The sequence below is a fragment of the Mya arenaria genome, chromosome 4 (assembly GCF_026914265.1).
Source record: "Mya arenaria isolate MELC-2E11 chromosome 4, ASM2691426v1".
NCBI classification, from domain to species: domain Eukaryota; kingdom Metazoa; phylum Mollusca; class Bivalvia; order Myida; family Myidae; genus Mya; species Mya arenaria.
In genome coordinates this window covers 22,156,054-22,179,971 of record NC_069125.1, presented here as the reverse complement: position 1 = coordinate 22,179,971, position 23,918 = coordinate 22,156,054, and the positions used below count along the sequence as shown (strand labels likewise).

The following is a 23,918-nucleotide window of genomic DNA, read 5'->3' as shown; positions in this document are numbered from 1 at the left end:
ATAGATACCCCAGGTAGTCATGATCACCTTTCAAAGATACCCCAGGTAGTCATGGTCACCTCTCAAAGATACCCCAGGTAGTCATTATCACCTCTTCAAAGATATCCTTTTGTAACGCTGCAGTTGTGCAAGCATACTTTAAGACTACGATCCAATAAGCTGGTCGAGGGGAGATCAATGCAAACTGTACATGGATGGTTTGTGTGGTAAGGAGCCCGCTATTTCAAGGGAAAGTTCTGTGATTAGTTAAACAACAGGTCAAATTACTGATGGTGTAATAGCAAAAGTTAGTGTTTTTTCGATGTATGAAGTTGAATGATAAGCCATAGCTGACTTTAAAGGAAATTCACTTGGTGGTTTAAGCCTGAACAGACGCCAAGATCAATCAATGCTTCAGATCCTTGATCTAACGTGATTTGCAAACAGAAGTGTATAATAGTTACTGTGTACTTTCAGAAGAATTAATTGGTGACACAATTCACATTAGTTCCACTTTATGTTGATATTTCCATGCAGATAAGTAACCATACTTGTATGAAAAACTATTTCTTAATTTCACCAAGCATAGAAAACTACCTACAATGGAAGTGTTTTTTGTCACAGACTCAATCATGTCATCAAAAATCCACACAATTCTTTCATATTATTTCAATCTTCTCTTCAACTTTGGCCTATTTCAGATGAACTTTTTTCAAAGCACAGAAAAAAAAGACCATCATATAGTTTCTTGTAATTCCTTAAAGTGAATCCAATTTTGTTTATCTAGTAGTTTCTTCATATAATTTCAATATTCTCTTTAATTTTGGCCCATTTCCGTTGAACATTTTTTTTAAAGCACAGTAAAAAGACTTTCATCATATAGTTTCTTGTAATTCCTCAGGTGAATCCAATTTTGTTGATCTAGTAGTTTCTTCATATAATCCAATTTATTTTTGTAGATCATCTTCTTAATTTGATGTTCTTGTAATATCTCAGGTTAATCCAATTGTTGATCTAGTAGTTTTCTTCACATAATCCAACCTATTCTTGTAGATCTCTTTCTTAATCCAATGGTTTTCTGACGTTTTCTCTACATGTAATCCCATTTTTATGTTTTTTCACTAAATTAAAAGTTATCTGTTTCTTTATACAACCAGTTAATTAAGACTTTCTTTCAAGTCTTTACTGATTCTAACCATATTTCTTCAATAAATCCTGTGTATTATCTGTAGACTTCAAAATCAAGCAACATTATTTTAATTTCATAGTTTTTTCAACTGAATCAAACTTAACAACTTTTGAATCCAAAATCCAATCTTAGGTCAATGATTCCAGGTATTCAGTTGATAAACTGCATTGTTTAAGATTTAGAACTTCACATCAGGTGTCATCACCATAACTATTCATATGAAGGCACATATATACCAAGTTTTCTAGATGTAGTCCTTTAATTAAAGTGAATCGCTTATGTTTTTGGACCAAAAATTAGTTTTCCTGGTATTGCATCTGAAAACACTTATTTTATCATTATTTTATGATATAAAAATTGCAGAAAAAAATACAGTGCTTAAAACAGTATTTCGGTTTTAGTGGGGTTCGAAACCACGCTGGTAAAACCAAGAAAACAGTAGAAAACAGCCGGCCAGTCCACAAAACCACCAGGACTTTAACAAAAATGGTGGATATGTTGACCTGTTAAGGAAACATTCATAATATCATGTGATAACATGACTAATGCATTTAAAATTGTGTTCATCAAAACGATATTGGAGCAAATACCAACATTTTCTGAAGGTTCCAGCTTTTGGTAATTTTGTTTTAACACTCCTTATGATTTGCCACTCTTTATTTCGGAATTAATTTTAAAAAAAAGTGCATTTGACAAATCATGAGCAGGGCACTTTGAAACATATCCCCTAGCAATGGTCACCAGTATAGAAATAGACGGTCAGTTGTCTAACAGCAGCACCTTTAAATGTGTATGTCAACTATGAACATCAGTAAAAATGGTCATATGTCATCTACAGTGTTTTAGAACGTGCCCCCCAGCTATGATCACCAGTATAGAGATTAGTGTTGTGTCAATGATTGATTATAATCGACAATTGATCAGAAAGACCTACGTCGGCAACAATCGATAGTGAAATTAGAACAATCGATTATGGAAACAAGGGATGTAGTCACTACTGACTTATTTTCTTTTTCTGGTTAATTCTAGTTAATGTTGAAATGTAGAGGTGTTACTATATGCTAATTTATTTAGTCAGATTCTAAACAAGGCAGTAAGTAAGTCACTACAGACCTTATTTCAAATTTTCTTTGTAATTTAACTACTAAAGGATTGGTTCTCAACTTCTCATGTTAATGGTTTAAAAGAGGTTTATAAGACATGTTACGGTTTACTTCATACCATGTAACAATTTAGTTTTCTCAGTTTTTTGAAAGAAAATTTCTTGCAAAACAGAGAATATTCAACTGCTTGTTGTTATTCTTGTTACTGACTGAATAATAAAAATTATTATAAAATAAAATAATATTATGCACCAGTCAATTGTAACCACGCCCCCCCCCCCCCCCCAGGTCCTGGGAATAGCGGGGACTTTGACTTTCGGTCCAGTTAACCAAGGCTAAAATCCCTGCCCTGCGGGTACGAACAGATGGTAAATTCCCCGACAAATACCCCAGAACCCCAGGGACCCTAGGTAAGGCCCATTTCCGGTTATATTTAAAGCGAAGACAAATCTACCGCATTCACCCGGCACTGTTGGGCCACCCGAAAGGTAAAAACAAGGCCCATTTCCCCGGTTATCCCTGGTATACCCCTGGACCTGGGGGGCCGTGGTTACAATTGACTGGTGCATAACCTGTCAGTGTATCATGTATGGCTATGCTCTACTGAACAGATTATTTGCATCAATGGCTTAATTTGGTAATATTATGCACCAGTCAATTGTAACCACTTTGGGACTTTGACTTTCGGTCCAGCAAACCCCGGGTAAAATCCCCGCCCTGCGGGGACGAACTGATGGTTAAACCCCGGCCAAATGCCCCTGCACCCCAGAGACTCTATATAAGGCCCAATCTCCACTAAATTTGGCGCTATGACAAAACCACCGCGGTCACCTGGCCCTGCGGGGGCACCTGGAAGTAAAAACACGGCCTTTTCCCCGGTTATCCCCGGTATACCCCCGGACCTGGGGGGCGTTGTTTCAATTGACTGGTGCATTAATAACAAATATAATTACAAAAATATGTGATACTGTTCTTCCAAAATTCTTTGTACTCAGGCACAAACAGAACAATGTCTTGAATTTCCAACTCCTGTATTTTCTACCCTCATCACATGTGTGGTACACAGAAATCTTTGACCTAATTATGTAAACAAGCATCTGCCAAAATACACACTGTCGTTTACTTAAATCCACACTGTCTCTAGTTATTTACGAAAACTCTCAACTGTCCGAATTGGGGTCCTATTCCGAAATGTTCACATTGTTTTATGATAGTGTTATTGATACTGAACATATTTCTCTTCCTGACTAGGTTTTAACATTATTGGCACAATTAAATTGCATGAATTTTGCCAAATGCGCTTACCTAAACACTGATTCTTGATTGTTTTCGGTTTGGTGTTTTCGGTTTGTTGTTTGGTTGTGGTCGAATCCGTCTGGTATTTTTTTTCTAAGACACCGTGCATGGTTCATCGATTTTACGGAAACTGCCGGAAATTCTGGTTCCCAGCGTTATATGAATTACATATTACAAATGGTAAAGGCTCATTTGATTAACTTCATGTTGCTTAGTGCTTACTTAGTATTGTTTTCGCCTTGCATAACTTTCAATCATTTAATGCCTAAACTACTATTACTTGATATCTAATAAATATATACGTATATTAACATCCAGCATATCAAAGAGCACAGAGAGCAAGTATAGATAGCAAAAGTAAGAATCCATATGACAGATTTATGAATGAAACCTACAACAGGGACCTATATACAAAACAACAACAACAACGGGCAACAACTATATGTTAACATGCATGTGTCAGTATTAAATAATGGAGGGACGATTTAATCAATTTCACAAAGTAAAACGTACAAAGCAATAAGAACTTGTTCGCATTAACATTTTAAGATGGCACAGAATGGATGCATTTGCCGTTTACACGCAAGAATATGTGATTCACATACATCAAATAACACAAGGCAATATGCAATTGTCATTTAGCAGCATGCATGTCCTGGCGGATATTCCCTTCCATATGGAATTGCCGAATGAAACGGAAAGTATGTGAATATTACTCAGTTTGTCGCAGTCATTTCAGTCCAATATCTTGAACATGTAGCATATGTATTGACATATGTTGAGGGCATTACTAAGATACATACATGTACATCAAACATACAGGGAATAAATAGTATGTGGGTGATTCGAAGTACCAGAAGTATTTGGCGTTATAGAAAGAAGCCTTAAACATAAACCTAATTGATGTGTCCAATGCATTTTGTCGGGATGCATTTGGTCTAGCTAGCATACCCTGGTAGTAAATCAATTACGCCTAAGTCAAGTATGAAGTGAAGAGTATATTTTACTAAAACTCCATTAATGCTTTATCCGTGGCAGTACATTGTTTATGAAACCAAAACACCAGATAAGGTTTTATATTATATTGGGAATAACTCGATACCTTATAACTAACTATTTGGCGTATTCCACATTTCAAGTGACGTATACTTCATGATCTCATTGAGAATCTACATTAAACTTTAAACGTTTCGCGAAGAATATTAAGAGCGAAAATATAAGTATCTTCCATGGCCGAGAGTGTAAATTAGGTTCATTCCGACCCTGCGCGAGGGTCGGGAAAAACCTATCTTACACGAGCAGCTATGGTAGATGCGTTTTCTCCCACCTCAGTTAGACAAAATTAAGTAAAAATGTATTTTTTGCTGGAACTCTTTTGTGCGTAGTGAAAATAATTGCGTATGGATATGCCATAATTCATGGTAGTCATGGATATGCGCACAGTGATTCAGATTATGCAAATAGTCAAATCGGTATTTAAATAGTTCTAAGGAGAGTGAAACATTAGTTCTTGAAAGGTGCGTGAAAACTGTTTTATGGTGACATTTGAAGCGATAAAATTATTTATTAGCGTTCTAAATATTGCCACAAGACAAGATTTCCATGATGCTATTGTCGACAGTCTTCAACAAGGGAGGTAATTACAATGTGGTGACATTAAAAAAGAGTTCCAATCGGGCATTTTATCATCGCCCGTAGGCAAGATAAGAATTTCTAGCATGGTTAAATTATTGGATCTACTTATCTGAGGTGGGAGAATATACTACCTTTAGATGTTAAATATTATGTTTTACAATTGCATGACTATACTCACAAAGCGTTGCAGGCGAAAACCATTCAACGCTTTAAGCGCTTTGATTTATGTTCCTTCGGCTCTAGTATATTAGCTCGAGCTTGCAGACGATCTCTGGCAGCCATTTTCACAGCGACAAGCTGAATTTTCATTTTGAAGTAAATTTTTGTTATATTTATACATGTATTAATTCGTAGTAGAAATACAATATAGATAAAAATTAAGTATAGAAGTCATTGGTTAAATTCTTTATAATCAATTTCAATAGAATTTAAGTATTACTTTAAGAATATTTTACTTAAAGATTTGGTGAGAATGAGAGAGAGAGAATTTCCTATTTAAATTCTGGGAATACAACATTCATGCTCTAATATATTGAGAGTAAATTATATGAATATTCTTATTCTTGATATTCGCACATAGTTTAACGAATACAATTTTAGAAGAGTTGTTAGGAACTTAACAAATAAATAGTTAACATGTAATCCTTTGTCTTATTATTACTTACTTAGGACAATTATGAAATTAAGCACATTTTAGCTTCATTTAATATTTTTCCAGAGTCCATTTTATTAAATTGTTTACACTTTAGAGGGGGGGGGGGGTAATAGTGAAGATAGAACTTTCACAAGACTCTGTGAAGTTATTAAATGATCGAGTGTAGCTGTTGAAAGCTAAATCGAAGCTTTCCAACATCAAGGCTATTGTTGGGTAAGGGTGAGAGAACCCACATGTGCACTTATATAACCAGTACTAAGAAGTTTATTGAGAATAACTTGTCAAATGGTCATCATTTAGCTATAAATGGGCAGGAGAATCTATACAGCGAGCATAACTCGAAATAGTGCCCATTGGGGCAGGTTATCAGCCAGTATATTGCATAGACGGAATTCTTCCGAAAGGTCAAATATGTGTATAAAAAAAGTACATGGTAGTTACTCCATTGTAAACATATGTGGATAATACCCACTCGGTGGTATTCCTAGGTTGCGAGTGGAAAGGTGTACATAATATCGGAACGCTACAATATATTACTGCAGGATATATATATATATATATATATATATATATATATATATATATATATATATATATCTACTTAGGGCATTAAGGTGACCGTATATTTTTTACGGCATTAAGGAGACAATTTGTATATTTTTTGTTTTATACTTTATTTTGCTTTTTTGTTGATAATTTAGTATTGAAATGATCATTTATTATGAGTACAAAATTTAGGCTTCTTAAATTAATTAACAAAAAATATACGTAATTTGCGGTCTCCTTAATAATTTGTAAGTATGTTGCAGGTTTTAAGGGGACAGGTATATATGTAGAAGGGTTTATGGAGACCAGTGTATATATAATATTATTTTTGAGGCATTAAGGGGACCATCCATATTTTATGGCATTAGGGGGACACATTATATATATTTAACTTTTGACAGTATAGGCTCCCGTAACCTTAAGAGACAACTTGGTAATAGTATTTTTTATAATTGTGTATAATAAATCCACAAACAATGACCAGTCGAAACGGGAGGACTGCAAATTTCATAGGATATTCATCGGAAATCTTTTACAGACCATCTCATTCATTAAATGCAAGTCAGATTCAGTCACTTGGTCTCTGTACCGTTTGATAAACAAAATATATAATGACCAGGGGCGGTTCCAGGAATTCTCGTTAGAAGGGGGCGTTACTTAGGGGCGTTTGCAGGAGGATTGAGGGTTACTCAATCAAGTAATTTTTAACAATTTGTAGTCGGAAATGATGCATTATGTGTATATTTTATTATTTTCTTCTCATATATTGACACAAAAAGTAAACTTGGACGATTTTAGAGGGAGCGCACGCCAACTGCACCCCTTCTCAATCCGCTAGTGAATGGTGACATAATATTTGATATAGTATGGTTAAATAGAACTTTCAGTTGAATTATATAGAAACTGTAAATGCTAAATACAAGTTCTGTGCTTGTAAAAAACAATAAAAGTTTCGTCTGCACACGAATGTGTCTGTTAACGCTTGAACAGTTATATAGCTCATGATTAAAGAACATTGTTCATTGGGTTCATTGTGACCCATGGAAGTTTTTTTTTATTAAATTCCAACTTCCCCTTAAATTTTACTTGCCTAAAAGTTTAACCTAAGTCAATCAGGGGCCATAACTTGTATTAAGGATATGGAGTTATGTTACCTCATTGGCTTATGGTCCTGAACAATTGTGTGAAGTATTAAGTCAGTTTAATGAAGGGTATAGAACGCCTTAACCAATAGGCTACGGAGACGGTTTTAATGCATGTACTCAATTGCAGATTCAGGGGGTGTTGGGGGGGGATCGGTCCCAGCGCGCGCGCCGCCCTCACCCCTTTAAATCGTCCGTTTATAATACGTTCTCAGTCAACATCGGGAAAAATACAATATTAAGATTAAATTTGCTCTATTTCGGACTATAAATGAGGGGAGTCTAACCCCCACCTGGGTCCAACATTTTAAGCCATTCAATTTCTGTTCTGAGGGAGGGGCGGATGTGGAAAGATTAAGCCCATGAGTTTCACGTACCCCTTCTTAAGTCAATTCCTGGATCTGCCACTGATATCTGTAATCGGATTTTTGTTTTATAATGTTATAGTTCCTTTAAACAGTTTAAACCTTTTATGGCATCAAAATAAACAGACGCATGTTCAGTAAAAACATACTCTGTATACAACGTTCTCGTATATTTTTCCTCGTAATGCATCTGAAAACACTTACATGTATATTTATTTTACTCCTTGGTACTGAAACTGCCGAAATAATAGTAACCAGGTTGATTTTCTTTTATACTTCAATTGCATTTTTAAAAAACCGATTAAAGTATTAAAAATTGATCTTGTTCAAGTTGGGAGCAAGCACATGGGGGTGCAGATAACACATAGAATCAAAAACGGATCGCTTATCCACTCGCCCACAGGGACTCATACTAAGGTGTTGAATATTTTAACCTTAATGGAAGTTATTGGTTTATCACGTGATTATGTCAATCAACTGATTGTGCAACAGCCTTTTGTTGAATCGGGTTAGTAACGCATTTCAAAATTTTGGACTTCAAAGACTCTATTTTAGCACATATCAACATTTATTGAAGGGTTTCAGCCATCAATAGCTTGGCTTTAACACTTCGTTTGATTCGCCATACTTTATTTCGTAATAACAATCTATAAAATCCAAGTAAAAGATGCATTTTCAAAACACTTAACGCTTCGCTTATATTCACTCAAAAACTCATGTTCGAAAGATTTAAAAAAAGTATGTCATAATCATATCCTCTTTGGCAGCTGAGTTTCTTAATATTTAAATCTCTTATAAATTTGCCAAATAAAATTCAACATGGGTAAACAATTATAACAAATAACGTATTTTATGTATTGCAACATATTTATAAAAAGATAAAGTCAATTGAATCAAATGAACATTTTCAATGTACTTTCTTTCTCGCGGAAAGTGGACATTTCATCTTACTCCAACAAGTGTGGGGTATGGTTGATTCTCTTCGTGACTGAAATCAACTTTTTTAAACACTTGGTGCATTTCAAATCTAGTCCATATAAACAGCCCCTTCAGATTCTTTGACGATTGCATTTCCATGGGAGATCACTGCGTATGATAAACATACAAGTGTTGTTTAGCCACACTGTGGTTTCAATTATGTCAGGGGTGTAGCTACCCCTCTATTCATGTGAATTCATAAATGTGCTGGGGGGTTCAGGGGCGTGCCCCCTCAGAAAATTTTGAAAACCATGGTGCAATCTAGTGCATTCTGGGCGTTCCGATGTGCATTATTTAGTACTGGAAAATAACCAGTTTTATATTCATGTAGTCAAGTTCGCATACTGCAACTTTGGTTGATTTTTTTGTCAGAATCATGTGGATTCAGCCGCGTATTCACGTATAGGCGGCTACACGCCTGTATGATGTGCATATGAATGTATAATTTGGTTTAAATGATGCATCCTTAATGTAACACCTCCTTGCTGCTACACCAATAGAAACTTCATGTGATGTTAATAGTAAAAGAACTAGCACTGACGTTCCCATTTTTGTCTGAGTCATTTAAATAATAGATAACAAATTACAAGATAAACAAATTTGTTTTCACTTCTTTAATGAATTATATAAAAACATTGTACAAAGATATCATGACACTTTTAAACAATAAGTATGGTTGTCAATTAAACAGTATGCTAGCTTTAAAGATTTAGGCAAACCATTGGAATTTTACAGCGGTCTTAAAAGGTGTATTTAAAGCTGCAATCTCACCGATTGATCGTTTTGACTACTGGTACTCTTTTATTGTTTGTCTATAAATGGAGTATTTTTTGCAGAAATGTCTAGACCCAATTTGAAGTGATATAAGACTGCTGAAAAAAGATCATATTGCAGTTCATCATATTTATGTTAAAAAAATGATGTTTTATGACTAAAAGCATTACGAACAATGACTAAAAGCATTACGAACAATTTAATGTAAATGAACTTTTCGGCAGTTTTACCAAACATTTTTGATTGGTTCTATCGTGAATTATCTAATATGACTGAATTAAAGGAATGATAACCAAATCAGCCGATTTTGAGACAAGTTTGTGTCTAAACTGACAATCTGTAAGAGTGCAGCTTTAAGTGTTGATCTAAAGCTTCATATACACATTGTTATATTGTCAATAACTGTTTAAAAGGTCTCATGTACTAAATAAGATAATAATTTTCATAATATCTAAAATTGATTAAAATAAATAAAGTACCATTATACCTATTTCTTAATAGTGCCGTTTCTCATCTGACAATACCATTCAAAGCCATCATTTCAACTAAGAATTTATTTTTAACTTTCAACTTTTCTATAGCATATGCAACAAAATATACCAAAAATACAAGCCATGAACAATATGATTGTTCAACTTGCATTATCTTTGACCTTTTGATATGACCATTTTCCAGTTTTGTCTATTTGTAAGTTGTGCCCTGAAGAATAAAGTATGACTGTATGAATCAAAAACAAGCAATAAAAACACTAAAAATATGCCCCAATCCCTGTAATTTCTAATACAGTAGTAAAATCAAGCAATTAAACATTTAGAGCTGCACTCTCACAGATATACCGTTTCCACAACTTTTTTTGTCTTGGAATGAGCAAGTTTTGGCGTAATTATCTGCAAACCAATGATAAAAGATTGCTGACAAAAGATCAGATCGCAGATTTCATATTTCCGTTCGAAATTAATATTTACTAACGGTTTAAGAAAAGTGCATAAAAAACATCAATGTTTTAACTTAAATAGAAAAATCTGGGATTTAATTTTTCGCAAAAATTGGATGGTTCCAATCCAAGACATAAAATGAAAAAGGTTGTCAAAACATCCAAAGTGTGAGAGTGCAGCTTTAACGTTTGAAAGTGTTTGCCTCGTGCCCCTAAACAGGGTTTAATTATATCATATGCCCAGTGGGCTTGTCCCTGTATATTTGATTGTATGATTGCAGTAATGGATACTGGTCTAATTATCTTCTGACAATTTTTCACCAATTTTAAAGAATGAGAAAACACATATTAAGCTCATATAACACTGTACAATTTAATCTCATTCATTAGGTTGAGAAAAATTCCCTAAAAATATTAATTGTGGAGACATATCTTATTTAAATACATACAGGAAATGGCGACATCATTTACCCTTTAGTATGAAAAAGGCAGTTTCCTGATATTTGAATAGCGGTTTTTTATTTAAGCATCTCAATTCATAGTATGTTTACGATTGTTTTCAAAATAGATTCACACTCTTGATAAACTTCTTTTCCTAGTTTCAACTTTTGAGACTTTTTGATGAGCCTGCACCTTCCCCCTCTTATGCAGTGGCTTCAAGCAATAAAGCTACCAGCTCAAGTTGCACAGCTGGTGAACAAGACTGCTGGTAGTCGGCAAACTGCACACTTGATGCCATGATAAATCATGTCCATCGACTTCCAGAATGAAGAAATGACAGCAGCACAGAATTGATTTCAACTGGACCTCTCTGTACTTTCATCACCTTGTTGTAGTCAAAGACTATGTCTTAGTGTGCAGTGCGGGATCTTGAGAAGCTTTCTGCTCGTCTGATGAAGTACGTTTGGCAGATTGTGACACTCCTATCTACTCATATGGCTAGACACCTGTGATCTATGTCTTCTTGTGTGTGCCCAACCATCACCTGAAGAGAATTTAGAGGAAGTTAGTGCTTGATTACAAGTCAATGTGACAAAACAAGGTCTTTCATTTATGCCACCAAGAACTAGTATTCCAAGTTTCATAACTCGTATGTTAACTCAAAGCAATTGAGCAGAAACTGTTTGGTAATTAATTTTAAGTCACTGCTTCCACTTATACTGCAAGTAATATTGAACGTGAACCGCCTGACCCAAATGCAATTCTAAATAATTTTTATGTGCAGAAACCTTAATCCTATTGACACAAAAGTAATCCAATTGTATGTCTTCACAAAACATTCTACAACAATATTTGTCAATTTAACTCAAAGATTGATTATTGTTTTTTAGTCAGACAAACACAGAGATGGCCCTATATCGCTCACTTGAATTGAGAAAGGATTCTAACTTAGTTATTGTTTGGACACTTACTGAACACTTTTGGTCTGACTTTATAATGCAGCTGGTGAAAATATTAAAAGTCCCTTAATAATGGGCTTACAAAAACATAAAAAAAAATGTATTTGTTTAAAAATTACAAAGGGCCATAACTCTTACAATATTTAAGTTTGTATTGAGCAGAATAAAAGGCTTTGACTAAAATACAACCTTAAAGCTATATTTACAAGTAAAACAAAAAAATCTACAAATATGTTTTTAGTATCTGGTTTTTGAGAGTGAATGATCAGAAGAAAACATCACACATTCACAATCATATTAAATAATAATTTAGTTTTTTTAAAATTATATTATATTTCAAAAACACTGCAAAAGACAAGACACTTACGTTTCAATTTCTTGATTTAATACAGTGATGATTATCAATTCTTATGAAGGGAGATGGGTCTTTTTTACACTCTAACCAGTGCAACTTGCATGTTCTTAGTTGCTCAGTTATTACCTTTCTTTAAATTCTCCTCTTGATCTGAGCCACGCCAAAATGATGGGAGATGCTTTTGTTTTTCCATCAGAATGTATAGCACCTCTGTGTTTCTGTTTGTCTCCTGAAATAGTAAAAGTTTATTAATAATAATAACAATAATAATAATCAGTGACTTTTATTGAAATTATTTTCACCGATTGTGCCTTGCACATTGGGGAACAAAGTTGACTTCTGAGGAGAAGATTTTTCCATTTAGACATATAGCAAAAAAATAGCTCCGCACCCTGGAGCATTGTTTTTTATGAATCAATATCCAGTGAAGAAAATTCATACAGGGTATTGAAACATATTTTGCTTCAAATGAAGACTTTTACCAAAGTTTGATTGAGAGTTTAGTTTCACATCGACAAGTCTTTACAGGTCTATTAAAGCTGCACTCTCACAGATTGAACATTTTGAAAAAGGTTATATTTTTTATCTTGGAATGAACCAATGTATGCGAAAATGATGACAAAACAATGTCTTTGAATTCCCGTCAAACATGTCCGAACCAAATTCAAACTATGGATAATCACTGTCATTCACAATGAAATTCAGCACTTCTTGCCCAGTATATATACCCTTACTTTAAGCAGAAGGCAAATTAAAACAAACACACTTGTCCGATATTTAATCAAACTTTAAATGGTAGTAGGATTGTCATTTGTTCACGTAATTTTCAAGAATCAGGAAGTGGGGAACATTATAAAGCCATTTAACGATACAAACAAGACGATTTTCTATTGAATGTACAATAGTAGTACCGGGGTAATATGCAAATAGTTATTATCTCAAGAAAAGGACATCAAGACCTGTTCATTTACCAGTAGCATCTGACAGTCAATAATGGTTCTGAGTTTAAAGAGCATAATTTCCATTTTATTGTTTGTTTAATCATTATATATTTAACACCAGTTGTGAAGAAGGAGTTATCATTATATAAGATTATATTATCTGGCAGTGGTTGAAAATGTAAAGTGAGACCAGTTTTTTACCTGTTATTGAACAAACTGTTATGTTGGCAGGACTGTCCTCCTCAGCAATGCAAAGAACAGCAATGACTGGCTGGCACTCTGTAAAATGGCGATTAAAACATTTTGTCCAATTAAAACTGTCCCTTTCTAAACAATCCATCAGCAATATATATAAATGAGCTGCGCCATGTGGAAATGTATCTTGGGAAGTTTCCATTCCATGTAATGATGTCATAAAGATGAGCAGAAGACATTACTTACAATGCAGTAAAAGTTCTTACTTTAACAGTAAAGATATCTTTTTTTGAGAAAATTTATCAAAGTGAGCTCTTTTATGTCATGTTTCTAAGTCTTGTACACATCTATGTTACATATATAAATAATAAACAGGAATAAAATGAGGAGTTGTGTACACACTTATTCCTCTTTATGTACTGTGTAACTCAAGAATAACAATCCATAATACTAGTAAATCTCTAGAATTCCCTTACTTTTCTCGCTGTACAAAAATGAATAAGGAGTTGCAAACAAGCAGGGCCATAAAACTTTTGCAATTTAAACTGTACCGCAACAGCAATTTAAAGACAGTGATACTCATTGATGGAATAGGCACTTAGACAGCTACATTTTCTGAGAAATGGTGATCAGACTAAATTCTCCAGAGATAATTTATAGATTTATTTGAAATAAAGAACATGTTGCAGTGTTTGTGTTAAACTTGTTACTTATCCCTGATTTAACACAATCATTACCTTCAAAATGGTGATAAAATAAAAACAAATATACCTTATTAAACACTGTTTACTATCACATCTGTACCCCCCCCCCCTTCTTACATACTTAAGCAGCTGTTACCAAAGTAAAGAATGAAAGGTCAAGGCCAATTATAAACCATGAACCATGAGAATCCTGTTTACTAATTTGATTTTAAATCACCCAAAAGGCTTTCTACACATAATGGTTCCTTAATTTAAATCTAGTCTCCAAAGGTGTCACAGTTGTGATTTCATTGAAAGACTTGAGATACGTTATTTAAAAAAATGACGAAAGGAAAGCTTAAACGCAGAAGTCTGGCCGGGTATATGAGCCAGGAAATAAATACGCAAAAGCTCACCATGCTGCTAAGGAGTCTTATATAATTCCCGGCCCCAGTTCAGCTGGAGATGTTGATTCCACACGGCTGGAAAACCGGCCCAGTGCACCCAAGCTTCACCATCGGCAGTATCTGCAAAAGGAGGGTGTAAATCTGGGAAAACGCATTTATAATCAATTTGCGAAAGTTCTTATCCGTCATAAGTAGTGAACATGTATGTGGCTTATAGAACATCTGAAATTAAGTTTAATGAAGGAGACAAAGTTCGGTCTGGGATCTAAACCTGGATTTTGATGCTGAAATTGTAAGGGCCGAATTCAGAACATCCACTCTCACTCACACTCCAACCACATTCCCGTAAGGGACACTCAAATGATCACTTGAGTGGAATATGGGGAGTGACACTCAAGTGATCTGTTCGTATTCACACGCCTTGCTAACACTCCACTTCATCAAGTGAGCAATACAGTATATAATTATAATGTATGTTTACATGATCATATCGGATTATCTGTTTGACTATGGTGATGTTTACATTATACATTGTAAACATATGTTTATTTGAGATTTGAGTACCTTATTGTTAGTTATGGCAACAAACAAATGATAATAAGTGTTATTCTGAAACTGAAATTTACATTTTAAAACAATTGGTTAATAAAAATAAACGTTTCGGGTTGTAAATAACTGTTGCAAAATACGTTTAAATGCATGTTTTCTGTTGTCGTTGTTGTTGCTGTTTTAAATATGTAGCCGTTTTCCATTGTATCACGTAATTTAAATATGTATTCATATATAATCTTGCATTGTTTGCATAATCTACAATTATTTTAGCATTGTTTTAGAAGAAAACTCATATAAAAATGCTCTGAAGTAGAAAACAATTTAAGGCCGCTAATGTTTGACTAAAAACATTGATTTATCATATTTCCCATTTAAACCATTGAACCTTGAAATAGATAACAAATTCAGGCCGCTAGTCTGCCAACCTCACGCCGCTAGGCCGCTAACTTGATGCCGCTAAGATGCTAACTTCACGTACCTTTAGCTGCCTGTCTTTGCAGCCATTGATGAATTGCAAACATCAACATTGCTGGGGGTTCAAGATCATTGCGAAACAAAACAAATATATGATAGGCGCATCCTTTTGAATTTGTTTTGTTTATAGATGGCCACGTTATTGAATGAACATGTACTTCAATGGATTATCCCACTCTCTTAAATATTGTCTGGGAACGAGCATGTCCCTTATTTGTTCCAAATATTTGATATATTTAATCTTTTCTACTTGCCATGTACTGTTTTCACATACACTCATTCAATTCCTATTCAAAACCAATCCTCGAGGGCGGTTCAAGTGGCCTAGCCGAGCACTCACAAATGTCCCACTCACGCAAAACACTTGAGTCTCACTCACACCTGTGAATACGGATATACCTTTCACTCGAAAATATCTCGACCGTTATGTGATTACAGAGGATTTACTCATTGAGTGTGAGTGAGAGTGATTGTTCTGAATTCGGCCCTATGTTTTATTCAAATGATGTATAAACTTACTCGAGTACAGAGATATCTTGAAGTCTAGATTTATCGCTTACCTGAAGTTCGTAGGGCTACAATTGAGAGCTTTTCTGTAAATTGCAGGAACTGTCCCCATTAGGTGATTGGTGGTACCACTCTGCATTTCTTATCCACACAAAACACAGTGTATCTGAAAATGACAGAGAATGGCCATGCACTTATGAAAGCTATGCTAGAAATAAGCCGTTATGAGTGTATCAGATGACATTTCCACACAGAAATTGTGAGGCATCCAATACAGCAGTACTGACATCAATGAAGAAAACATATATAGCTGTCATGGAGCTATGCTGGTTCTGTGGCGTCAAAACCACTGCAACTGGGCAATTCACTAGAAACATCTTTTCAGAAAAAAGAAACAACCAATACTGGGTAGCCTTTGTCACCCAGTGAACAGCCAGAGCATCTAGTTACTTTGAGCATCTATTTACTTAGAAGTAGCCACATTAAGATCTCAAATTAACAAAAAAGTGTATCCGTAAGCTTTCAAATACTGAACGAAGTGCAACTTTGAGGGGGGCTGCGAGCAAATATTGTCAAGGGCAGAAATCTCGCAGAAGTTTGAAAAAGATTATGCAAAGCTCTAGCTTGATGATTTTGGCCCAATTTCAAATTGTTACTCAGTAACACGCGGCATAAATTTAATCTAACATCAATATAGTTACACAGGAAAATAAGAAATAGCTTTAAACTCTCTAACATTCATGGCAGAGTGTCTGATGACGGTCCAGTATGCCAACCAGGACGGAGAATATGTGAAGCATGCACATACACACCTTTACAGCCCAACATTTGGTTATGGTTTCACAGTTATTCATTTACACAAACTCACAATCAATCAATCAATCAATCAATCAATCAATCAATCAATCAATGCACACCCACCTGGAAAGGTACAACATCCTTTGGAAGAGATGAATCTTGCAGTCTGGTAGACGGTTGCTGACTTAACTTTATTGTCCCAAGCAGCAACTGCAATTAGATAAACATGTTGATGTTCGCACTAAAACAAAGTTTAGTATTGAGTAAAATTAAACATGCAGCCTGTTGGCTGGGGTAACATATCTAAATCCCCAAATGGATGATCTGATCCCAACAGATCAGCAAAACACAAATTGTATTGCGTGTCCGGGGGGGGGGGGGCGTTTTTGTTCACAAAGCCGGCACACACAGTTCATTCTCAGTTTGCATGTTGTGTACTGAAAAGTTCCAGCTTTCCATGACACTCGCAATAAACCTATCCATGAATTAAAACAAATTAACAAATAACTACCAGGTAATTATGGAAATATAAATGTCATTTTTTACTTGATTGATAAATACAACTTATATTGCAGTCAAACTGGATAAAATATCAGAAAAATGTGTCCTGTTCCAAAAAGTGTGTTTTGAAGTTGCAGACAATAGTCCAAAGACCAAGAATTTAGTGTTTAGACAGGAGCAGGCAAATCTTAAAAAAATGTCAAAATTTTAATAAAACTAAAATTGTACAAACCTAAAATAAATCATGTGTACACTTGAAAATACATACAAGGATACAATGTACACATAATCAAACGCTACCTGAGAGAATCATTTTTTTTCAAGAACTACTTGAAGGGGTACTGTGACCCGCAAGCATTTCCTTGTGGGCGGACACCTTTAAACCTCTTTCCCACACATTAATTAAACACATCTTATGTTTTGTCAGTCCCGGTTTTGATGACCAGTATAAATCTAAAAGCAGTTTTTCTGCCAATATTTACCCAAATGATTTGAATGAATGCTTAACAAGAAAGTGCAGTGTACACAATCAAATAAAGTATTTAGTGTTCCAGAAATAACGAGCAATCTGAAATCTGACCCCTTACATTCCTTAAATATTCACAAAGAGTTAAGTTCAAATTTAAGCAACAAATATCACATTCAAGCAGAATAATTTCAAGCAAAAATGAGCAAGAAAATAGAAACCAACTGAATTGTATTTTCAAATGTTCCATCCGTGTTTGTTTGTTATCTTTTTATGATTCAAATGGTAAAAAATGGTGCAAATGTGAGAAGCTCTGAAGAAGAAAACTGATATTTTAATAGAAATAGTGATGAAATCACTGACATTATGTTTACTTAGCATCTAAAGCAACAGACCAACCAGACCTACCAGTATGCTAATCTATATTTAACTGCTAAATTTTAAAAACCCTAAACATACAGATAAGATCTGTGGCGCTGTTGTTAACATTGTGTGATTAAAATGCATATATTTTTGTTGGTGATTTGTTTAAATCCAAGATTTGTTTTCAGAAGATCAGCAATAATGTTTTTTCTTTGTCTCAATGAAAAATGTAATGTTCATGTTCATAAGCGCTGTTTTATCTGAGAATTTCCCTTGGTGTGAACCGCTTACTGTGTCCAAGTTATCCAAGCTGGATCTAAGACATTACTACAATATGGGCAATTTGCTCTGCCATTTTTATAGATAATTGTGTATTCCAAAGGTATTCTTTTGGTACATTGAACTCACAACAATATTTGAACTCATGACGTCCAGCACCGCTGTCAGATTATCTAATCCAACCACTATGCCATTGCATGCTCTTTACTGAACGAAAGATAAATGAATACTCACAATTTTGAACAGTATTTCTTTGGTCACAGATAGCAACCTTTTAACCCCACTTAAACCTGTCTTCCCTATTTGGCAAACAGAGAATTTTTAGAAAATTTGTTATCTGATGATCCTGTAAATTTTGTGTGGATAGACTAAATACTATTCGAATTTAGTAAATCAAAACTAACATTTTGGGTTTATTCAGTGTAGACCCTAAAATATCAATTTTGATTTATAAGTATGTAGGTTTGTTCAAAAGCTCAGTACAGTTTACTTGTTAAGTTATCCGATTTCTGTAAATAAATGTTACTAAACTTGACTATAAAATACTGTAGGGGGGCGTGTCGTAAAGTTAAGAAAAAATCCAAATAATGCAACAGTCAATTGCAGCATGGGCCCCCAAGGTCCTGCTAATAGCGGGGACTTTGACTTTCGGTCCAGCCAATCCCAGGTAAAATTCCCGCTCTGCACAGACAAACAGCTGGTAAAAGCCTTGTCAAATGAATTATGGTCATTTCTTAACCACTCATTGTTGGTCATTTCGTAACCATTGTGTTAGTCAATTTGTAACCGTTAAGAAATCGAATGGTCATATCTTAACCGTTGACTCCTATAATTATGAGGAATTAATTTAATACCATTTGAATTTACAAAATAAGTTTACTGTAAGTATAAAACATAAAAATAACAACATAAACAAATTAAAATCTACTAATAGTTTAGTGCGATTTGCCAATAAACTCTTGAAACTATGACAAATAGAAACATTCACACTAGCTATTTTTTTATGTTGCGAAGGAAATATTATAAGTAGGCTGAATATTAAATGTAATAATTTTTTAATTCATAGATGTTCTACCATTGAGAGGAATTGTGACCTTAAGCCAATATTTTTTAAATATATAGACCATATAACTTTAGAATTTCAATTTTTTTTAAATTGCATAGAAGTATTGTAAAATGTAGTGAGTTTGCCGAATGAGAGTATGCGCTTTTTATATGCTTATTGTATTAAAAATGTGCCGATGTGTTAAATTTTGTATCTTGTTATTGGAAATTAATACATTGGAAACTCACAAAACCGGAGTAAGTTTACTCAATATATTAACTGAGTTAACCTTTAAAGGCTTTTGTCCTCTAGGGACAGTTCAATTCACCGACTTTTAGACGGAGGTTGAGACATGATTAAAGCACTTGCAAAAGTGATAAGCATAATTAAACATTTCTGCGTTTTTATAACCATCTTTTTTCCAAGTCTTGAAATAAAACAACTCTCGTAATTTAATGCTTGTTTAGTATGTTTGATAGTTTAATTAAAGCACCGCTCTAATTTGATTCAATCATAGAAGTCTTTAGATAAAACAACCCTTCAAAATGATCACTAAAAAACCGTTTCTAGTTCTTTATTTTCTGCAACAAACAAATAAATGTTTTAATCAATTTTCTTTTCACAAGTTTGATTATCGTTTGATTATCGCGCGACAGTCAATCCACAGCGCAATCATCATTATCGATTATCGTGTTAACACAACATCACAGGTGTAATATTTAACGACGTACCGGCTGTCAAAACAAAGTGACACACGATTCGCGAATTCCTAATACACAGAATTATTTTGACATGTTTGAACAAAACGTCCGGTTTCGTGAGGTAAAATTACGTTGACAACTAACAAATTTTCTCGATTTTTTTGTCCGGTATCCGGAATTCCGGGGTTCCGGTTTTGTGGAGATCCGGTTTAGTGAATTTCCACTGTACCATAACTAATAATTTTAGGCTGTTTTTTGTCGGTTTCGGATATAAAGTATGCAGAATATGGATCAATTGAGAAAAGAACAGAACACATACATGTGATAATTTCTTGGGTCGATTCCGGGACACCCATCGTAATGTCAACGCACACTAGGGGGGTCCGGGGGCATGCCCCCCCGGAATTTTTTTTAAATGGGGAACGTCTGTGGTGCATTCTATAGCATATCTGGGGCTATTTTAGTCGTTTTTAACGTCGGGAAAATGTACCTATTTTGACTGCCAAGACGTATTTTTTACTTGACATGGTTGTTTTTTTTCTGCATTTTCTTGAAAAAATAAAACCACCAGATATTTTCCCAGGCTTTAAATGAAGTGCTACCCAGGAGGATATGCAGTCTACTTTCGGTTTCATCAAAACAGGAAATAAACAACTATACGGGCACCTGTTTTCCCGCGCTTTTGAGAACATCCGTTACAAAATATTTATTTTTTCATCACATTTAAAACGTTTGCAATTTATGACACACAATATTTTTCAGACGATAAAGAAGATTTTCCAGTCGATGAGCTTTTTTCCGTTTGGAGATGCATATAATTTTGATAGAGACGTGTCAACAATCGGCTGTATAAAGCGATCACGTGACTTACCATGGTCACGTGATTAAAGCACTCTATATAACCACCTGTAAACCCCATATCGTCAGTTTTATTTCGGCGTAAAAATACACACGATAGTTCGGAAAAAAGGTCAAAACACTAAAATTCCTTATGGACGCATAAGTTGTTAAAAGTATAACGACGTATCGACTTTGAAATTTGAAAGGAATATGGGATGTTTTCCGTGTTTTAATTTTGTTTTTTTTACTCATTTTGTCACTTTCTTTGAACTTACCTTCATGCTCGTTTGTTGGTAAAATGTGTGAAAAATATCAATTCATCAATTAAAAGCTATCATTCATAAGACCAAACAAATCCATATGAAAACAATGAATTTGTATACAAGAACCCTCCCCCACTCGTTAAGCACAACAATAGGCCGATAGATCAATTATCGGGTGATTGACGATGACCTCGACGACACACGTACCAATTAACGGATTAGTGTCAACATGTCCTGTGTTTTACGACCAGTGTCCTGGACAGGCAAAATAGCTGACTTACATTGGTAAAATTAAGATAATCGATTCCGACTCCGAGATTATTTTTTTTTTTCGTTTTTTTTTTTATGACTTTCCGGGACAAACATGCACCCTCCGTGACTCCGTGACAGAGATACGATTTCCGGGACAATCCCGGACGTCCGGGACGTTATCACATGTATGACAGAACAGAATTTTGTTCGTTTTAAACAATTCGAACAAATATTGTCAATGAAATAGGTCAAGAATGATCATTTATGTAAACGTAATTTTACTCAAAAATACATCACGATCAGTCTTAAATTATTGTTTATAAGTAAGCAAAATGTAAGAAAATAATTAACATATTTTGGTAGTATAACAAATCATTTCTAATTTAGCATTGGCTTGTTACTAGTGAGAATTTGAGTAATGTCTCCCAATAAGTGTCTCGGTTACTGTGCCATATACATCCACGTTCGAACAATACACTTAACGAGGTGCTAAGTGTACTATTTATCACCTTGTTGAATGGTGGTTACCATATGAGCGATTGATTTCTTGACGGTTACGAATTGACTAACAAAATGGTTACGAAATAACCAAGATTCAGCAGTTACGAAATGGTAAGGTTACGAAATGACCAGATCCCCGTCAAATGCCCCTGGGGACATCCTAGGTTAGGCCCATTCCCAGTTTTCAGCGCAAAAAACAATAACACCGCATTCACTCAGCACTGCTGGTCCACCTGGAACGTAAAAACATGGCCCATTTCCCCTGCTATCCCTGGTATAAACAAGACCTGCCTGGGGGCCATGGTTACAATTGACTGGTGCATAACTGTGACAGAATAAGGGAAATATTTTATTGTTGCATTTATTATCAAATATGAGCATTTAAGACACATGCAAAAAGCCACAATACGAATTGGTGATAGTGTTTGTTCTGTTCTGCTATTCAAAGGTGATGAGAATGACTAATGACATGACATTGACAAACAAAATGTAAGGCATTTGTATCATTTCGTCTTTTATTTATTAAAATCTGAGATGTTAAGGGAGCAAATCCCTTTTTAGATTGGAACATACCAAACAATAATAAGCGACGATGTAGTGGTAAACCAAGTTTGCTAGAAATCAATCGGGTTTCTCCAAAATACCAGCAAAAATTACACCGGATGTTGATACTAGTGATTTAGTTTCGGATGAACAAAATCCGGATAAATCATTTGCTTTTCATCCAAAGGGTGGACGATTTATACTACTGTACAAAAGTCATAAAAATAAACGAAAAAAACGTTGAATATGTATTTTAAACACTTACCAAGTTACCATTCTCTTTCCGTAAGAGATGAACGCCATACTGCATAATTGCACGGAGATGGTACCACGGAGATACCCGAAAATTTCCGTTATATTCCGGAAAGTTAAATTTCTGTATACTTGAAAATTTGGATGCTGATGGTACACGAAATATCGAATTTCCTTATTTCTGTTTTTTATGGAATGAAACTTCGGGATAATATACAATAGGCTTTAAATAAAGTAAAACAAATAAAAAATGCTTAGTATATAGCTATTTTTGACCAAAATTATGATTTTTTCCCTGGTCGCCTTAATAGCTATTTTTATGGATACACAAATATACACACACAAAAGTTTAAGAATATTTTTTTTAGTATTAAAAGATAATAAGATTTAAAACAATGAAATTATCTCGTAAATAAACATTCAAGCTTATCAACTTACTGTCAATGGACATTTTTATTGACATTTGATACATCAAATCTGGACTGAAAATATTAAGGAGACCAATTTTTGTCGCCTTAATCCAGCGGTCCCCGTAATGCCTAGATTAATATATATATGGTCACCTTAATATCTGTAGTAGATATATATATATATATATATATATATAAATTTATAAATATATATATATATATATATATATATATATATATATATATATATATATATATATATATATATATATATATATATATATATATATATATATATATATATAATAATAATGTGAGCAGTCTCAACAGTACTGTGTTGTTCTTTCTGATATGCTTTGTTGTGCAATGTTTAAAGTCGTCATTTTATATATTTATGACTTTTTTGTGTAAGCTGTTAGTATACATTTGAACAGTTGTCTGAAATGCTATAATAAATATAGTTATAAATGCTTTCTTTTTTTCCATTACAGCAGGTTATTTATTAAAATGGCAATGCAATATCCTAATTGCATAATATAGCTACCGTAGAACTTCAGTAAATCTAATTTTTGTCGTTTAAGTTTACGAATTAGA

General features: G+C 34.3%; 1 long non-coding RNA gene across 2 annotated transcripts; it reads right to left on the bottom strand.

Moving 5' to 3' along the window:
* Positions 1–8,667: 8,667 nt before the first annotated feature.
* On the bottom strand, positions 8,668–23,237 carry LOC128230078 (uncharacterized). Of its 2 annotated transcripts, none has more exons than XR_008260161.1 (7): positions 22,693–23,237; positions 17,032–17,118; positions 16,164–16,276; positions 14,587–14,697; positions 13,494–13,571; positions 12,478–12,580; positions 8,668–11,581 (listed from the first exon to the last, which is right to left on the bottom strand). It is a non-coding gene; the product is annotated as an uncharacterized LOC128230078 (long non-coding RNA). The 2 variants fall into 2 exon arrangements; XR_008260162.1 differs by having other exon boundaries at positions 22,928–23,237.
* Between the last annotated feature and the right edge of the window lie 681 nt (positions 23,238–23,918).